The sequence below is a fragment of the Hippoglossus hippoglossus genome, chromosome 12 (genome assembly GCF_009819705.1).
Source record: "Hippoglossus hippoglossus isolate fHipHip1 chromosome 12, fHipHip1.pri, whole genome shotgun sequence".
NCBI classification, from domain to species: Eukaryota; Metazoa; Chordata; class Actinopteri; order Pleuronectiformes; family Pleuronectidae; genus Hippoglossus; species Hippoglossus hippoglossus.
Window position 1 is genome coordinate 5,663,205 of NC_047162.1, and position 20,632 is coordinate 5,683,836.

Sequence of the window (20,632 nt, forward strand, 5' to 3'; positions counted from 1 at the left end):
CACACACGCGCACGCACGCACACGCGCACGCACGCACACACACACACACACACACACACACAGACACACACACAGAGGAGAAGCAGGCGGGAAATCCAAACAGTTACCATCCATTTGCTTTCTGGGGCAGCTGTGACTCAGTGGGGAGAGTTGTAGTCTAACCACAAGGTCAGCAGGTCAATCCCAGTCCTCCCCATTCTGCATGCCAAAGTGTCCTGTAATTTGTTTTGACTGGTCATTGAGACTAGATAAGAGCTATTTCTTATTTTATGTACTGTTTCTGCGTCTGTAAAAAGATTTTAAACAACCTAAAAGCATAATGTTCTGTATTTTACTAAAGACTACTAGGAGAAGCTACAAAAACGTTAACCCGACTGTAAAAATCCCAGTGCATTCCCCTCTTCCTCACAAGGTCCCATTTCCTGAGTTGTGAAGTCGTTGTTCCGCCTACGATGTGTTCATGTGCTTTGAAGCCTGAATGTGGTAACAAACACTGACGCTGTGAACAAAATGTGTGGCGTTTATGTGTTTAGAGCATTTAAACAACTCCCGACACTTCTGTACAAAAGTTGCTTGATAACGAAAAGCAAAGAAAAAGGATCAGATATTTAAAAATCTACCGAATGTTAATCATAAAGAAAGAAAGACTTTCGCGTGAATCTTCCTAATCAGAAACTGATTTCCCTGATTATTCCGACACATTCCACACGAACACACTCCCAGCACAGACGTGTAACATTTGTGAATGCTGCTATATATTTACTCTGTGTGCTGAATGTGATCCAAGTGGAAATATCAACATTATTATTGAACAGAAGAATCCAATGGGAGTAAGACAAATGTGCGTGATTGAAATAGCTTATAGAGGAGAACAAAAAAAAGTGATTCCATCAGGTCTCAGGCCTCTGGAAAAGTAAGTGAACTATTGACTTTGGCTCCTGTGGAGAAACTGTCGTACCAAAATGTCTGGGTTCTTATTTTACTAATGGCTTTTTCTTCCGTCTAAAAATACATGAAAGTGTTATTAAAAGGAGCGAGACTGGCTACTTTGGAATGTTTGAAAAGATTTCAAATGGCGTCTGAATAATCTGTCACTGACACGACGTGGAGCTCTCTGTGATTGTGTTTGCTCAGAGGAATCATGGGGAAAGTTCCCCCTGAGGTTCGACGCAGTCACTAAATGTAAAAGCGATCTCCTCCGTCTGTCTCCATGAGGTTTGAAGTTCAAAATGCAGATTTTAGCTGGGGTTTGAATTCACTTTTCACTATCACAGGAAACTAAAGCCAGATGTGTGACTCTCCCCTATTTCTCGTCTCCTACACGATAAAGCAGCCGGGTGTCAGCCCGAGTCAGAGATTACGTCTTAAATCTAAGGACTACCAAAACATCATTTGATTGTGAGCTGACGCTGAGAATAACAGAGCACCTAAAGGTGCCACACAGATCAGGGCAGATTAGCCTGAGCTGGGAGATCCGTGACCCTGCCTTTGTAGTGAAACCGTCCAGCAGGGGAAAACAATGAGGGGATTTGGATTTAAGGGGAATAAAGCCAAGATTTGGTTTTATTTTTATTCACAACACAGAGAATCAAGAGCAATTGTCTGTGGGTCGGCTGGATCGTTTCGCTTTGAGTTTCGTGTCCTCACAAGATCTTTTTATAGAAAAACGTAGAGTTACGGACACACACACCAGGACTGTGTTGTACTGTATGTGGGTGGGCTCGGGGATGTGATCTTCATGGCTGGACTGAGGTAATCTGATTAAAGTCGGCGATTAGCTGCTAAATTGATCCACTCAAAGCTGTTTTAAACACTTTGGGATAGAAGAGAAAGGAGTCATGTGCCAGAGTTTGACTCGTGGTGGGAGAAGCTCTGGTGGAACTAATGACATTCATGATCCCTCTGTTCCATTAGGTGTCCCAGTAAGTCATAGCACTGAGTCATCATGCATAATGTGGAGATGGATTGTTGCCATTGTAATAGTATTAGTTTCACCAAATGTCCACCCTGAAAGGCGTATTTGTTCTATTGTCGCAATGCAACTTGTATTGACTATCTATCTGTACTGTGTAAGAATTAACACCTTTTTTAGGGCGGCACATTGGAGCCGTGGGCTGGAGCTGTTGCTGCACAGCAAGTTGGTTTGCAGTTTGGATCCTGGTTCACCCAGGGTTGTTCTGTGTGAAGTTTGGACGTTCTCACAGTGGCTATACATCCATACTACTACATTTTAGTCTGAAAACACATCATCTCTGCTATGGATACACCTGAAGTCCGCACTACACCAGAGTTTTAGAGCTGCTTAAACAGAACAGTTCTAAAACACTGCTGGTCCCGTTTTAGCTTGAAAACTTCGGGGCTGCATTGTTGTCTGGACGGGCAGAAACAGAGATGTTTGGAAACGATGACGTAGACACTCACAACCGCTGAAGATGAAAATGACCCCCTTCCCAAAAAAACAACTGTCATGAGCCTTGGCTACTAATGTTGAACACAGCATGGATAATCAATTACAAGCGTTGCTGACCCTGTTGTATTTGCTAACAGCTGTTGTGCAGTTAAATTCTGTGATTAAAAATGATAAAACTGCTTATATGCATTGGACACAAGCAATTTGCGACAATTATATCTAGTGGGACACGCATGCTTGAAATGACTGTCTCCGATTGGCAGGGACAGAACAATGACACCTGGGTTAACCCGCTAATTTGTTCCTCTTCTTTATTTTTCAGAAGTTGATGGTCATTGAACTTCCAAGCGTAAATAGCAATGAACATTTGTGTAGTTGTTGTTTTTTTAAATCGTGGTAACAACATAGAACAGCAATTGTTTTCTTTTTTCTTTGTCTCTTGCAAGATGTGATAATGGCAAGACAGCGCAGTGAGAGAGCTTCTCAGTTTCCGACACGTTCATGGCTGGTATTTGTGTCTAGAGGTGTTTAAAAACCTGCACCTGTAAAAGAGGTGTATGATGGCTCTGAGATACCCTCAAAGGGTCATCGATAATGCATGGATACTCATTTTTGTTCGAATGATACGATATGGGTTGTATCTTTTTTCCCACAGATATAACTGTGTTTTGTTTGCGGAGGTGTTCTGGAGCGGTCTCACCACGGTCCTCTATTTGTTTTTAATGTTTTGCAGCTGTGAGCAGCTCCTCCATTTCTTAGCTTTTTTTTTTTCTTTTCAGACACCCACTTAAACCTGCATTAACTGATTTTGTGGCCACATTGGGAGCAACAAAAACACGCCATCTGCATTTTTAAGTTGGTACATAGTGAGTTTGTTAGTCGCTTACTTCCACATTCAGCTGACATGGAGAGAACGCGTATTCATTCTGAGTCTTGTTTCTCTCAGCTGTGGAAGTCTAATACTGATTTTATATTTCTCTTTTTAGCTCTTTATTTGCTAAATGCTCCATCAGGTACGTTGTCTGCAGCATACAGCTGTTTTGGGGGATTTTTACTGAAAACAGCTGCCTGCTGCCACATTGGTAAACAACAGTGGGGAGTGTGATGGTGAACCATAGACAGTACGCTATGTAAAGATGAGTGACATGATAGCACCCCAAAAGTGAGGCCAAAGCATCTCTTTTGCCCCCTGGTGGCGGACTGCAGTATAGGTCATAAATCCTGCCTCCTCCATGTTAGCCGATGGAACATGGACCAAATTCAAAAGTAAAAGTACATGGTGAAACTGACTCACAATTGATTAAGCGCGTTTATCGTCTAGACCTCGCTACGTGGCTCCACCCCCCCAATCATTACTAAGCAGACTCTGGCTCCATATGCGCAAGATGGCGGCATTCACATCTGGAGTAATTTGACTTCATTTTAAGATAGTGGGAGGAAGTGGAGACATGTCGTCCATCTTTATATAAAGTCTAAATGGATGTTGTGAACAAAAATACAGGAGAAGAGGAAAGTAAAAACAAAACAATGAGCTGAAAGACTGAGAACTATACCCAACATATTGATTTAAAGATTAGGCATCCTATGACTTTGAGTATACTTTTATTTAGTCACATTTTCATAATAAACATACTACATATTCCTATTCTGTTGAGAATGTAGTGTGGAACTTGAAATATACACAGTTGTTTGTCCCATCAGATTTCAACTGAGCTGGGACATGAGAAAAATACAGAAAAAACATCAAAATAGACAAAAATACAATAAAATTAAAAATATAATAATAATAATAGCTTGCATTTATAAACGCGCCTTTCAAGAGTCAGTCATAGAAAATAGAAAAGACACATTGGTGAATTGATAAGCTTTGAGATGTAATATGGAAATGAACTTTGGTTAAATCTTACTTCAACACCAACCAAAGGTTCGGATTTCACTACATGACTTGTATTTGATTCTGTTGTCCTGCTTTAGTCGACAAACATTATTTGGAGTATTTTAGTTTTCTTTACATGAAACAGGATGGTAGTTGAGTCTCTGTCTCCAAGCTTATGTGTGAGGCGCAAATTCCAGTCCAGGTGGGGCGTGTAACTGGGTTAGGGGAAACTCATGTCATCCTTCACTGGTCACCCCCCCACACACACACACACTTTTTCACGATCTCAGCAGAGATCGCAGACAGGTCTCACGCTGCAGACCAGAGTTTACATGGCCGTTCTTTCTCTCTTGCAACTTATTTACAGTGCAGTCGTCTAGCAACCACCACAACACTCACCATCTCCTCCTCCTCTCTGTCTCATTGGTAGTTAACCCTTTTGCACAAAGCCACATCTGCAGCGCACTGATGGTCACATGTTTTGGGATGTTCGAGAACGATTGGTAATTCAGGGCAGCGACATATGTAGAAAGAAAGAAATAGAAATGCGGATCCAATTTTCCACAGGCTGTGGGGTCATTTGGTGGATAAACTGTGGTGGGAGTTCAATGACAAACAGGCTGTGACTCATAAAAACCTTCCCACACCACTAATCAGAGGGAGATAGCTTTGCTTTAAGCGTCGAATACACAGTGTCGTCTGGGAACTTATCGTCAACGCTTTGACTCCTGCTCTCTTGTCTGCATTGAGTGTTTTCTGGAGAAAAAGAGAGGGGATCAGAGTCCAGTGCCTCCAGTCTGCCATGACATCATCCCTGCACACATCTGGAAACGCTAGAGCGAGTGTGTGTGTGTGTGTGTGTGAGAAGGGGGAGCAGCAGAGGAATAGGGGGGCTGGTGACACATCAGCAATATGAAGGAAAGAAATGGGGGAAGAGCAAAAGAAAGAAGAGGAAATACAACTGTTTATCTTAGAAACATAGACAACGTTGAGATGTATAACCAAATAGCGTAAACACCTTTTCGTCCAGAGCACTAATAAATCAGCTATCACAACCTATGCAAAGACAAGCACAGAGTTTTTCTCTTCGAGGAAATACCTCAAGGGGTTTTAAAATAAAAATGTAGTTCCAATCTGAATCAGTTTTTTTAAGATTTGCACTCAAGTAACATGTTGCTACAAACCAAAGAGTGACACCGACATATTTATACATCTGTTTTAAATTTATTTCATTATTTGCATTTTGCCTGTTATCTGTTTACATGTTTTGCTTCTGGAAGTTGTGTGATAGGGTGAGAAACAATTAAGGTTTTGGCGGTGTCATGATTTTGTTTCTCATTCTCACCACTAGAGGGAGCAGCGTTTTATTCTCCAGGTTCTTAGTTCCAGTCCTGGGATGTGAGATCAGTTGAGTCAAATCGTGAGAACTGGAACCTTTTCATGACTTTTTCAAAACGGCTATAAGAGAGATATTAAACTGATACTAATCCGACTTCCCAATTCGTGCTGTCGTCGTGTCGTCTTTTGATGAGTGCATTTAATGGATCTAGCACATCCGTTCGGATGAAGGCAAATAAAAAGGGGAGTAGCCCAAAGTACAGCACATGTGCACGGTTCAGCAATATCTTAACTTCCACTCCACTTTTATACAGAGCTGCAGAGATGTGAAATGTTGAGGGAAAAAAAGGAAATGCGAGAAAGAGAAGATGGAGAGGTTAGTGGTTGGAGGGATGAGGGGGAAAGCTGTGAGCCAGATGTTTGTTACAGCTCTGCAACAAGTTCCCGACAAACAAAATTTGAGCCTCATTTAGTTTTTCATGATCAACTTTGACCCTCCCTTGAAGAAAATCAACCGTACAGACTCCAAACTTGCAAGTTAATAGTCAAAAACAGGACTTTTCTCATTTCTTCACCCTGTTGTCTGGCTTTATGCTGTGTTTTCATGACACGACAGGAAGGGAGAGAATTTACAGTAAGGAGGAAAAGACAAAAAGCTCAGTTGATGTGAGAAAGGGGGGAAAAGGAACAAGTTGTAGGAGGGTGTCCAAATGTGTTTCACAAGAAAACGTGAAATGGACGGAGAAACAAAAAGGAGGGAGGGAGGGAGAGCATGTTGGATAAAAAGTCGTCTCCAGAGCCCACGTGTGCTGTGAGTTCACTAACATGGTGAACTCTCATTTGGAGCAGTGCTAGTGTGACCCACTGATCCAGCCACGGGAGCCTGTTCCCGTTGTCGTCTCCAGCGGGGCCTGCGGAGCACAGCGGACCACAGCGGTGCTCTCCAGTCAGAACCCTGATCCTGAACTCTGCAGAGTGAGGATGTGTTACCACCACAGAAACAGACACTACTCCGCCACATGACTAGTCTATCACTCCCTCTTTCTCCTCTTCCTCCTCCTCCGCTTCTCCTTTCTCCACCTCCCTCCTGTCTTGTTTGGGGTACCACTGCTTTAACCGAACATCATGACTAACTCGTCTACGATGTTCACGTGGAGCGTTGTACTACATCTTTCTTTCCATGAACATCATCCACCACACTTGATTGTATGACTCCTCGCCCCCAACCCCCCGTCCAACAGTCGGAACAAGGCCTCCACCCCCACAGGGTTATCCTTCCTCCAGTCTGGAAGAGTGGAAAAGGGTCTGACTCACACAAGGTGATAAATTCCTTTCCTATGTTGGAGGATTCCCCAAGGAAACCATTACTGGCATGAGTTAACACAAAGTCGCAACAACTTATGAGTTTAAATAAATAAAACCTGGCTTTCATGCTACAATTAAATAATCAGCCATTGCCAGCTAATGATTAATTTGCTCTGGGCATTTTGAGCATGATGAAAAATGTTGTTCGATTTGGCTCTCAAGCTTGTGCCGTTATTTTGTTTATCGTTTGCTTGAGATTCTGAGACTGTCTCATATTTTCCATGTTATTGGATTTTATTCTTGTTGAATTATTACTCTTCTTCAGTCTGTGCCGTTGGCTGTTAAACTGATGTTGCATCAGAGCTTGGCTTCAGCTGAGGCTTTACACTGTTGTGTCATGCTAGGCAAGATCCTTCATGTAACACTGCTTGAGCTTTTACTTAGTGCTACAGGTAGTTGATGGCAATTTACCGGCACTGACAGCGACACCTTGCATTATTAATGCCCAGCAAATTGGTTTTTGTACTTGTCCTTTTTCAAACGCTGAAACAAGTAATTTCCCAGACATGTTCTGTCTGGGCAAAATGAATATTTTCTAATGGCGGTGGATTTATACACACAGCTGTGAGTTTATAAATCATCTGAGAGTATTAGGAAAGACGGTGGAACAAAATAAATTCTCAGCTGCAGTCCTGACTCAGCCGTACCTTCCCTTGTCCTCAGAACATCACAGTAATGAAGACCAACAAGCTGTTTTCAATCAAACAACACGATCCGCACCTTGCCTTTCACCTTTTTCCACTCCTCCATTCGTATGGGGTTGATCAAAGTTGTAAAAACTGCATTTCTGTTATTGACGGAGGGAGGAAATGGGCAGAGAGCGTCTGGTGTTGACTGTTGAGTCATGCCCAAGTTCAGTGCCACGGGAGAGGGGTCTGCTAAGACTCGCAAGGTGACGCAATCAGCTTTGGCAGAGGGAACTCTATGAGTGAAGGTCCATTACCGCTGTTTGGACAAATAACAGAACCTCTAAATCAAGAATGAGGATGTTTTTAACACATGAGCATTGGACATTGTAGGATCTTTTTCTATGCTACTAAAAACTTTTTCTTTTTCGTTTGCTTTGTCTTGTGCTGTTCTGCTTGCTTGACATTGGGTTGAGTTGTCGCCTATAGAGGTTTAGCAAGTTAGCCAAACAATTCAATGTGATATGATACAACCGATAACTGCATCGGCTACTTGCTCGCTGGTTTTGCTTGTTAGCTTGTATGCTACCGTTCCACTGAGATGAGTGCAGTTAAGGTGAAAACGTTTACTCCCCGACCAAAAAACCTTGTCAGTCGACATGGTTCTTTGGTTTCTGACGTTGCCAGTATTCTCTCCGTCTGCTTGTCAACAAATTTCTGTACAGCTGTGTACACAAGGAGGCTCAGACTGCTACTCATATTTATAACAGTGCATTACGCATCCCACCTGTAGGGGGAGCCAGAGTAAAGCCGAGAGTGATTATGTCGCTTCAAAATTTTACCCAAAGAAATGGGCTACTCAGTTTTTAACAAATTGCAACAATTGGCAATAAACAGTGGTTGTCTTTATGTAATTTTGAGTTTTAGACTTGTCAATGATGTAATCAATTGACAGATCTCATAACGCAATTACTACCTTATCTATAACTCCTGTCTGGATTTTGAAGGAACATGCTCCACGGACCACATTGGTTGGACGTGCACTTTATTTCATTATAAATGAGCTAATAGTACATCCAAGTACATTGTGGCTGAGACAGGAGCCGACATTGGTGGTAAAAAGCTAAAAGCGAGCTCTGGGTTTGACTGACTCTCCCTGAAATAATTGCTTTTTTTCCCTAAAGGCACAATTAAACTTTCCTGTTAATGAGCTAATCCATCTTATTCAGCTGCTGTCTTCAAGAAGCAAAAGTTTTTGGTTGACTCTACACTCTAAAAGGCTGAGTCTCACTGTCCAAGACAATGTCCCACAGAAAAGTCAGTATCAACAGTCAGTGACCACAAACTGGAGCCACTGTGTCCACTCTCTTGACCATTGGTTTTCCGTCCTGGTGCTCAGAGCCCTGTGGTTTTTTATTACATGTCTAACATCAGGAGCTGATTTGGACTTAGGATATATAGAACAACAGAAAGCAGCAGTATTCAGGATTTCAATAACAGGGATCATGTACCAGGAATTAATCTGCTGTCTGGGCCAATTGATGCCATCACAGGAAAAGAGGGAGAGGAACTTGGATATTGAAACTGCCTGAATTCATTTTTTGTTAAGTCAGAAGTCAAAAGATATTTCACATTGTCTGCAGATAAATTCACTTCAATTGTGTTAATGGGTATGTACTGTAGATTTCAGCGTCATCAGCATACAAGTGAAACTGATGTCTTATCTTTAATGCATTCTGGCAAGAGGAGGCATAGAAATATAAAAATATCGAAAGGCCACTCTTTGAATCTTTGACAATCTAATTAGAAGACAACCAAAATCTGACTCCAGAGAAAAACATTTATGGTTTTAATGGGTATGTACAGTAGAATTCAGTGTCATCAGAATAGAGGCAAAGCTGATGTCTTGGAAAACCAAAATCTGACTTCAGACTTAACGAATATCCACTTATTCACTTTCTGCTGGATAGTAAAATGAGAGGGTCCATACCACTTTCAGGTCTGTACCTTAAGTGTGAAGCTACAGCAAGTTGCTCGTTAGCTTAGCTTAGCATAAAGTCTGTCCAACAGTAGTAAAATCGGTCTACTAGCACCTCTGCTCACTAATGAACATGTTATAATTTGTTTAATCTTATTTTTGCTGAGCTAAAAAGTAGTTTGCAGTATATGGTAGGATAGGCGATGGTTTAAGTTCTAGCTGGAGCATTCAAATATGGCAACAATTATCAATCAACAAACATGTGGAGGAGTCCTGTCGACAGCCAAAGCTTTAGAAAATAACCCTTCTCCGATGTTTCCGTGACTTTTTGTTTTTCTTTCCTACACTTTCCCGCAAATCTGTGCTACCTCTCAGCTCCGAGACATCCGAGCCAATGTTTTGGGCCTTTTTCAAGCGCCACTTTTGTTGAGTCTTTTCTGTTGGATTTCATTTCTTTTGAAAATAAACAAAAGCACAATATAACTACTCTTCAAGGAGAACTACCGTTTTACTTTCCTTGTTGTCCTCCAATCCCAGGTCGCTTGTGTAACTTTAAACAGCTTCGGTCGGTAGTTAGATGTGTGTCATTCAACTTGTGTGTGTGTGTTTGTGTGTGTGTGTGTGTACAGCAAAATGATGAAGTATGTGTTTGTATGAGTGGGTTTACGCCTGAGGGTAGATTATAAAGATATAAAAGCATACTCACTTTCTTTTGACGGAGATAAAAGCCAGAGGAAGGATTTCAGTGCTTTCTCATTACATGCTGATTGGTAAATGCATGTTATTCACTCCATCCTGACGTTACCCTCAGCCTTCCCCATTTCACTTGACAGCACAAATCCCTGACCTCTTGCAGTCTGGGACCTCAGGCAAAAACAAATGAGCTCACCCCCCTTTCCCACTTTACTACATGTCTGAGGTTGTGTAAAGAGAGATTTCAGTTCCCGCAGATATCAGTCAGGGAATCCGAACCATGCTAAATAAGTCTAAACACCCCCCCCACACACACACACACACACACACACACACACACACACACACACACACACACACACACACACACACACACACACACACACACACACACACACACACACACACACACACACACACACACACACACACACACACACACAGCTCTTCCTCCGGACTCCTCAAAGTCTGGTTAAACCCACTATATGTCGACTCACATCCTCTTGTTCTTCACTGAGGTGTGTGTGAATTTCGTTGACCGCCTTTGGGGATGATCAGCTCCTTCATGTTGATGTATCAATTACTCAAATGTGGTGTCACGGCTTAGTTTCTGTGTTGCCACATCACGGATTCATGACCCACTTGTCCAGGCCAAAAACTTAATCAGAACCATTTCAGTAAAATCTCGAATGGACAGCAGAACAAGAGGTGTTTTTATTTTTCCCCCCCACTGTTTCACGGAGTTTATGGTTCCCTAACCCTTGCACGCAGCAGCTTTTGGATCGCCTCTCTTGAGCATTAGTCAGTGTCTGTTCATACTGGTGATTACTGGGAGGGTGATGGAGTGTTTAAACCCACAATGAGGGAAATGTCTCCATAAGCACACTATGAGTCACTCCTGTGGCACAGAGCGTCTCTATTCGCCGTCTCATGATGGCTTTAATTCTGTCGTTCCTACAGTTGTGTGTGCGCTGACACGACAGACGGGGAGATAGCGTACTCCTAATAAAGTAAACAAAGCAGCCGAGCAGACTCTTCAGATGTTTAAAGATGTTAGAAACAGAGATGCTTAACACTCTCCAGACCTTAATTATTGCTCAGCTGTAAGAGGATTTGTGAGCTCATTTGTTAAAATAGCTGCTTTCAGACTTGCAGGCCTGGAACGCTGGATAATCTCCTAACATTCTCCAGAGGTGTAGGCTGTATGTGAAAACGCAACTGTCCGAGTGAGATGCTCCTAAGTTTCTCCTACCAGGCCCCTTGTAAAAGCTCCGGGTAATGTCCAAAGGAGCCCAAGTGAGAACAGGCGCAAAACTGAATAAAACTAAAAAAACAAAATATTTCAGGCTAAAAGAGCGTAACCATACTCGTAGAAGACACAGATGAAGAAGGGTTGGGCTGATGAGATGAGGAAGAGGAAGAGGGATTTGGGGATACAGGTCAACGCCAGTGTCAATGTGTTGTAAACAAAGACATGTGATGTCCTGCCTCCACATGCTGAGCCACCCCTCACCTGAACGCTCAAAGATCTCTATGTTGTTATGTCTGAGCGGAGAATCTCCTGCTCCATTGTTCATATGTGAAAGGCAAACTCCAGAGAAAGTCCCGACCCCATTGTTCACATTTTCTCTGAGGCTCACGTCATAAAACGGACTGTGTGTGACGGTGTTTGAGAGAAAGAAAAAAAACACATGTTTTTCCAGACGTCTGCATTTATTGCAACCGAAAGAGCATTCCCCATCTCCTCATCCATCCCTCAGTCTTTCCATTCTGACCATATCTATCTCTTCCACTCCCCCTCCTCCTCTTGATGCTGTGTCTTGTGTTATAGCTGGCAGACATAAATCAAGTGTCTGGAATGGAAACATTCACGTTACTGCTGTGCCACATGTGTTTATATTTAAAACCTTTTCCTCTTTTTAAAAAAAAAAACTCTTTTGCTGAAGGCACCTGAAAAACACAGGAGGGGGAAACCGCTGGAAAGTGTGATTCAAACGAAAATGTCGCCCCCTCCCCAACCCTCACATCTGAGGCTCCCACTCCCACGGCAGCTTAGCAGCGTCCGATCAGTGTATTAACCAGGAGAGAAGGAGAGAGAGGGGGGGACAGAGGAGAGGAGGTATGGTTCTGCTTGACCCGTGAGGCCGACAGAGGTGGAAAGAATGTGCTGTCCAGCCGGTGAACACGTTAACATAGGAGGGGGGGAGAAAAACTTCCTACAAGCAGCTTTCCCACCGTCCCAAACCCCCTCACCAGACCTTTACACATGGAGAGGAGGAGGAGGAAGGGAGAGAGGAGGAGGAGGAATAAAGAGGATGAGGAGGAGGGGAGTGAAAACGGAATGGAAAAGGTATTGGGTGGCAAAAAAAACAATAGAGGAGGAAGAATTTGGTAACACTTTAAAAGAGTAGATTTTAAGAAACTATTCACTTCTCCTATCTGTTAGCTTAGCTTAGCTTTAAGTCTAAATAAAAGATGATGGAAAAAAGCTTTTGGCAAGAAAACAACTACCTCAATGTCACATTATTCATTTGGACAAAAGAATTTTTCAACCATGTTTTTGTTATTATCAAATCACATGAACATTTTTTTTAGATTTCATTCCAAATACATATCTTTGAAAATGAAGATGCATCACAAATTGAACCTTATCTAAAAGGCGCCCACTATGTACACAACAGAGCCTGATTCCTGGAGTGAGGAATCGGGATCTGCTCCTCAGTATGAGCAACCGCTCTGCAGCTGCAAAATGTGCATTATTCAGGCCTAAGTGATATATAATGATATATGGGGATTTATTGCAAAGTCAAACTGAAAAATGAAGCAGGCTGGAGGAAACTTTCTGCTTGGAGAAGGGGCCTCTTGGAGATGGACAAATATGCGCCTGCCAGTGCTTTAAAGGAGCACTGAGGCTTTGAGAGCTCAGCTCCAGCAGACGGGGGAACACCGTTTCTGGAAAGGCACGTCGATTTTTTTTTTTTAAATGTGGCTCGTCAAAGATTTGAGCAGGATGAATTTTCCAAATTCCATTGACCTTTTTGTAGAGGGACAGGCAGGAATCTCAGCAGCAGATAGCTCAAAGCGTCAGTAGATAAAACTGAAACATGTGCACGTGTGAAATAATGTTATTTGCAATTTAGGTAAGTTCTGTGTGAGGTTAAAGCAAATAGAGAAGACAGACGGTGAACTGAAGACACAGAAACAAATAATCAGAATGCTGAAATGGTGACAGCCATGATGTTTCCTGTTGTTTCAGTAAACAGGCCCACCCAGCCAGCCTGTGTCGTGTGAGTGCCTTCAGTTACACACACACATGTGTAGGTGTCAGGCCTCCACTGGGGGTCCCTCGCCCTGTTAGAGCCAATTTATGGGGAACAGACCCACACCTGTTTGCCTGTCTGCTGTTTCCAGCAGGAGCCAATGGTCGTCCTCCACCTCCAGGACAGGAGACCCTCTCAAGTTTCACGTTGCCAACTTCTTACCGGGGCGGGGGGGTTGACTTGTTGTCATGATTTGGGACGACCTCCCAGGAGGGGGGATATCCAGTGTATCAGCGAGGAATCACTTTGGACAGTGTAAATCAGAAGCAGGGAGGGCACCCGGGGGAGAGCCAGGGAAGGGTCAGAGGGGCCGAGCCTGACCAGGGTACGGCCCTCCCTGCTTGGGATGACTCAACTGCAAAGCATCCCTGTCCAGGCAAAGCATCCACGTCAGCACTCTCCAAAAAGCCCACTGGGATTTATAATTACAGTCTAAACTAAATGTTCCTTATCTGCATGATTCATTAAATCCAACATATATCTAGGAATTTTGTTTCTGGGAAAAATGTACCAATGTGTCGTTAATGAGAGAGTTTAATCTGAGTTGGTATGACTGAGATTATGCACGAGCTGTGCTGGAGGCACTGTTAGCTGAGGGGAGAGGGCTCTAATGTCTTTAGCAGACTGTGGAAACGAGGCCTTTCAGCCCCCTGATCCTCTCAGCTCTGCAATCCACAACCAGCTTCCTGTCCTCCTGCGGGACCCTCTGCCCCGCTCTCTTATAATCCATCTTGTGCTTGACCCCCAGACATCCCCACTTCTATTTGTATTATGTTTGCTGCTTTCATGAGATCTTTCTTTTTATGACAAACTCCCGCTGACCCTCAAATGATGGCTACTTTGTGCTGCCAAGGATCTTCATATTTCCACCGATCAATCAATGTTTCTCTGTAGTCACACAAAGCAGAATTGTCTCCATTCAAAAAGACATGTCCCTGCAGTGGGAACAAATCAAAAGTGCTGGTCCCATTTTGTAGTATTTCTCTCTGTGAAAAAGTTTCTATGCCTAATACATATCCCGAGAGGGGATTTTACAATTCTGGAAGCTACCTCGGCTGCAGTTACTTCATGTTTGGCCACGAACGTCACAAGATAGATATAGAGATACAGTGTTAGCATTACAATTTCACTTGTAATGTTCACTTGCACCTATAATGGTACTTTTAGAATCTGCAATGCGTTGACAGAAGACGTCATGTTTGTATTTAGGAAAAAGATGAGCCAAGAAGTTTCAACTTCTCCCCCCCCAGCATCTGGACCTCAGTGCATCAATGAACAAAGGTGTCTCACCACATATTTATATTTTTGCACAGAGACACTTTTGACCTCTGTTACTAGGCTGCCAGACTGTCACAATTACTGGCTATGTTTATCTTTATTTGATCCTTATACCTTTTATGTATTTTATTCTTGCACCGTTTTCACTTTTTCTTCAATACCCTTAACATCTGCTCGACCATAATTCACAGTCTATGTCAGTCTAATGCACATCTTTCGTATCATTTCATTTATTTGTGTTTACATTTTAATTTACATTTGAAGTCATTACTCAGGCTAATCATCTTATATTTAAAATATCTGTATTGTCAATACCTCCATTAGCACATACTTCTTTACAGTGACTATGTAGTAGTTCTGGTAGCTAGACTTTCACCTCACTGCAGATTATGTGAATTTATTCTAGACTTTTTATTATTCTAATGCTCTTGTGTTTGACTGTTTTGTGTGCTACTGGATGACTAAATTTCCCTGGGGATTAATAAAGTATCTATCTATCTATCTAGACAGACATGCAGTGTCTGTTTGGATCATTCTATCAGTATATAATTTAATTTTGCGATACTTTCGTACAACCTGATGCACATTTGTAATCTAGCAAGCTGATTGTAATCTCATAGGTCACAGATTAATCATTTACACTCACATCAAGGTGGGCCATTCAAACGTGACTCCATCCTCACAGATTCCTGCTGCACTGATGCTGCCTCACACATATCAAAGCTTTGCCTCCAAAACCACAGCCTTCGCCTTTCTAGTTCAGTTTCATATGGTGCCCACTGCCTTGCTTTAGGCTCAATGTTGTATACAGAGGTTTCTGCATTGCGCTCATTGACTGTATATAAAGATGGACGACATTGCTGCCCCTAAAAGTGAAGCCAAAGTGTGTTCATTTCCCCCTGGTGGCTGGTTGCAGTATAGGTTATAAACCCCGCCTCCTCCATGTTAGTGACTGGGACATAAAAATTCAAAGTACACGTCAACAGATTTCTCTCATTCTATCATTGCAAAGTTCTTATCACATTGACATATGTTCATGTTTCTGGTAAGTTTGGTTTTGATTAGTTATTTAATGATATAGAAACAGGGTGAAGAGACTGACTCACGATTGGTTGAATGCGTGTATTGCAGGGACCTAGATACCGCGGCTACATCACTGGATTGCTGCTGCAGAGACTCTGGTTCCAAATTACGTCATAGATGCAAGATGGCAGCATTTGTATCTGGGATATTTTGGCCTAATTTCTGGATATGCGTCATCCATCTTTATTTACAGTCTACGATTGCACTCGCTGTTTAGCTTAGCATGCTGCTTGACTAATCGAGGGAGCATCAAGCAGAGCCATCAGCGCCTAGCCTAACTATCACTCCATTTGTTGCAATAAACTATTTAATTACGACTGGATAATCCTGACTGAATGAATGTCAGTAAATACAGAGAAGTTTACTCTAGAGAGAACAAGCATGTTTAGCCAGATTTATATGATGCCAGGAAAAGAACATTGTGTCATCTGCCAACAAAAGAGGGGGAAGAAAAGGAAATACCAAACAAAAGAGCTTGAAACCATCGGTATCAAAATGTTGTTTGACAGGATCTCCTTGATGTAGTTTTATTATTGCGGACGTGGAAACTTCCTTTTTTCTTGTTCAATAATAAATAGATTCTAAACCAATGGATTCCATGAGAAAAGCCATTAATGATGTATTGGTTGGCTTTACAGCTTGTTGTATAAAAGGCAGCTGAAGTCGAGGCTCATTAAGTGGTGCTAAAGACCTTGTCCCGGAGCTTGGGTGAACTTCAGAGTAAGGGCGAAACATGCCTGCAACAGCCCACATCACATAACGCAAATATGTAGCCACAAGATGCCTATCACCTTACGTCAGGGCTTGTAAGTGGGGTGAATTAGGAACAAAAGGCATTTTCAATGTTTGACAGGATTTCAAGTGATTAAAGCGAAAGCAATTTTCAACCACGGCCGTGTGATGCAGCCTCCGGTTGACGGATTTATTTTATTGCAATGTCGCCATAACTCGATTTTTGGAGGCCGATAAAAAAGAACCACCTTGCTGAATGATGGAAGAAACTTTATTGCAGAGAAATTGAACCCCCCCGAGAGAGTTTGCCACTGAATACAGGATGTGTTTCCTGAGAAAACCTTGGTTAACAGAAGCTTTAAAATGGAAAGTAATATGTACTTTTGTCAGCAGTTGGGAAAATACAAGGGTACATTTGCATAACACGGTTATTTGTTTGGGCTTTGGGTGCTCTGTCTGACACTTTTAGCTGAGATACCTCATGAATACTACACTATGGGATTATGGCAGTGGGGTGGTGGTGCAGGGAGTGAGGGAAGGTGGGGATGACAAAGGAGAAGCTAATGTGAAATGCTGACCCTTGCAGACCTGCAGCACTGTGCCTTGACCTCAGGCTTTGCCGGGGCAGGACCAGATAGAGCTCAGGAATCCAAACACTCACTTCAGGTCAACAAGAGAAGAAGAAAGAGAAAGTCTATGGACGCATAATAAAAAAATCCATTCTCTCACGGTGTTTGCAGCAAGAGATAAGAGACTTTCACACGATTTGTTTTTTGTTAAAGATGTGGTCGGACCCACGTAAAGAAAAAAAATTCTCGGCAGGCCCCAGTGTTGCCATAAATCAAATTTAATTTCATATCACCTGACACCTAAATTGAGTGTCACCTACCAAAAGCTGTGGCTCAAAACAAAACAGGCAGCGTCGTGGCCACATCCGTCCTGCACCGTGACCTCAGCTTCAGAGCAGTGATAAAGATGAGCGTGATTTAGAGCCTGGTTTGATTCCAGAAGTTAAAAGTAGTTGTAGTAATGAAGCCTTAACTTCACACGGGTGCGGCATTCCCCCGTCATGTGCTAAATTTAAAAACAGATCCTAAATACAGTAGATGGAGGGTGGTTGTTCTTTTAATCATAAACGTTGGAGGGTTAGGGTTACTACTTGTTTGTCTATGACATTAAAGACTTATGACTAAATGCAAAACAACCAAAGCAAAGATTGTTTGGGGAAAAACCTCCTTTGTTTTTATTGATTAAGAATTTGAAACTTAAAAACTTTAGTAGTGATTGATTAGGACTGCATGGGAGTGGCTTTGTCTAAAAGTCCTGGTAACATAAGCTAACAACCCACCAGCTGTCATCACATTTTGATTAAAGTGCAGCTAAATCCTCACTACAGAAATCTTTCCTTAAACAGAAAAATGTGCAGTTACATAAAGGGCCATTTATGCCAAATTTTTGATACGTATTTGGAAAAAAAGGAGTTTCGTCTGAACTAGTGCACGTCTTCTGAAAGCTTACAGGTACACGAAACAGATGAAATGGAGCAGTACAGACAGAAATCTTGCAGGGGGCAGTGTAGCCAATACTTCAAGCAAGATGACATAGCGCCCAATGAAGTAATTTCAACAATGTCAGAGAGAGACTTTGCAAGTTAGTACAATACGAGGCTGTTTTTGCCTCTGTCTGAAAAGTAACATTACATCACATCCCCCACCATCGACATGTTTGTTGTTGCCAGAAACTCTGCACCACCCTATAGTGGATGTAAATCTTAACAAACATGCCAACGTAAAGGGCGCCTAATGCCACGTTCCATTAAACCTCGGAAGTTGCAACTGGAACGCCCCCTCAAGCTGGAATTTCGACTTGGAAGGTCGGAGGAATCTCACCACCCCCGACTTTGAAATGCTTCGTAATGCGTTATTATGAACAGTTTTTGCTAACAGTGGCTAGCTGGCTTACGTATTCATTGTTCCTGTGCAACTGTAACGGTATCAACTCGGGTTATTCCGGTGTGACGTCATTCCGAGGGCCGAGCAGCGAGGTGTATGGAACACACAAGTATGTGGGCAGGGATAGTTACATTATTTGAAATTGATGTAATGGCAGCATAAAGGATCCTTAAGACTCCATTGATTAAAGTAAGGAGCTGATTGGGAAAATACCTTTTCAGGGGCTTTCCTACCAAAGTCTCCTTCTTATTTAACACTCACACATGCACTAATGTCTTGTCTTCCACCTTTGCTTACTGATCAAGCCACTTTGCAAACACCCACCATGGAATGTGCACTGCTAACATCAGTTTAATCAGGAGAGACTTGAATATAAACCATGATAACAAGTTAATTAGAATGAAATAAGATTTATTGTGGAGGAGTAGACTTTGGCACTTAGACCCCAGCAGGAAGTACAACACCATGGAGGCAGTGCTATGAATTATGGGCTTTGGATCAAAGGAGACTTCCCCCAGAAGCCTCAAGGTTATGATGAGGGAATCAAGCACAAAGTTGGGAAGTCTCATGAAGGCTTCTGACCTGACGTCCAGAGTTGAGGTGATGCAGGGGTGGAGCTTAGTTCACTCAGTAATCACAGTATTGAATTGTCAGCTGAATGACAGAGCAGCGTTGCCAGATGAGAAATGTAGGTGTCGTAGCATAGAGGCTTAAAATTATCGTATCTTTGGAATAGTTATCGGACGAGTCGTATATCAAAGAAAACGATGACAAAGCATAAACAATAAATAAATATATAACTTATAAACAACTAATACTTTTATAGAACACAAAGCAAATGTTTAGATGCACGAGTATTAGCTGGAAAGACGTCATGTAAGAAGAGATGTGTAAAAAACAAACATGATCCATATTCACAGACATAGCATCAATAGCCTATTTTACTATACTGATTATTATAACTTCCAACAATGTGACTAAAAGATGGAGTTATCGTACATGATGTAAATGTTGGTATTATTGATCGTACATTGTAGAAAGAGCAAAATTATTGTACATCTGGCAAAACTGGATAGGAGGGAGAGAGAGCATTTTAAACTTTGACAGCTTACAGGTGATTGGCTCAAGACGAGCTTGTCAGGTTGTGATTGGATGAAAGGAGAGAATGAGCTGGTGGAGACCAGAGTTGGCGGAAACAGTGCATGTGATGTAAGAGGCATGTGCAAGGAGACTTTCGCTAAATTTAATTTTGCAGGCTGGTTATCTAATGTTAGCTCATGGAACCAGTTAATACCACATGGTTATAAAAATAAAAAGAATGACATGTACATAGCCAACATTGTTTGTGTGTATTGGCTGCAGATTCCTCAGGAAAAAATGGTCCAGTCTGAGCAGAGTATGATAATTACATGCTCAATACAACATAGGACCAAAACTATACATTCACCATAGAGGCCACATGCTGCCAACTAGACAGTAGTATATGAGAACATGCCGTTCTCTCTTCAGAACCTCTGTGCTGCCTACAACACACTGTCTACTCATGCATGCTTATATACGCTGAAGTGCAAGTCGGTTCAGTTCTCCTGTCGGGGCTCGACACACACGGACATGCCCCTTCAGCTGCTGAAAGTAAAACAGGTATTTCTGATATCAAAGAGCTTCTACATCTTCTTCCTCTTACTCTTCTCCGAGGATGTTTAGAAATCACAGTCTGATGCATTATGAAGAAAATTAATCATAAGAATGGCAGTCATGTGGTAATAACTTATTTGTTGCCATCACATTTAACTTGTTTAAGAGGAAGTCTTGAAAAATGATGACACACTCTTATAAAATGCTGCTTGTTTACATTCCCCCCTGGAACGAATGTTTCTTGTCCCAGAGACCAGAGTTGTCCTCCCTCTTTTTAGTAAACACCCATGCAGCCAAAAAGTATACAGTAATGAGACAGGCTTTAAAGAGAGGAAGCTGCCATCGA

At 42.2% G+C, this 20,632-nt stretch overlaps 1 long non-coding RNA gene across 1 annotated transcript; it reads right to left on the reverse strand.

Annotated features, from left to right (window-relative positions):
- Positions 1–17,090: 17,090 nt before the first annotated feature.
- Positions 17,091–17,839, reverse strand: LOC117771269. The gene is made up of 3 exons (XR_004615560.1): positions 17,742–17,839; positions 17,589–17,655; positions 17,091–17,359 (listed from the first exon to the last, which is right to left on the reverse strand). It is a non-coding gene; the product is annotated as an uncharacterized LOC117771269 (long non-coding RNA).
- Positions 17,840–20,632: the final 2,793 nt, after the last annotated feature.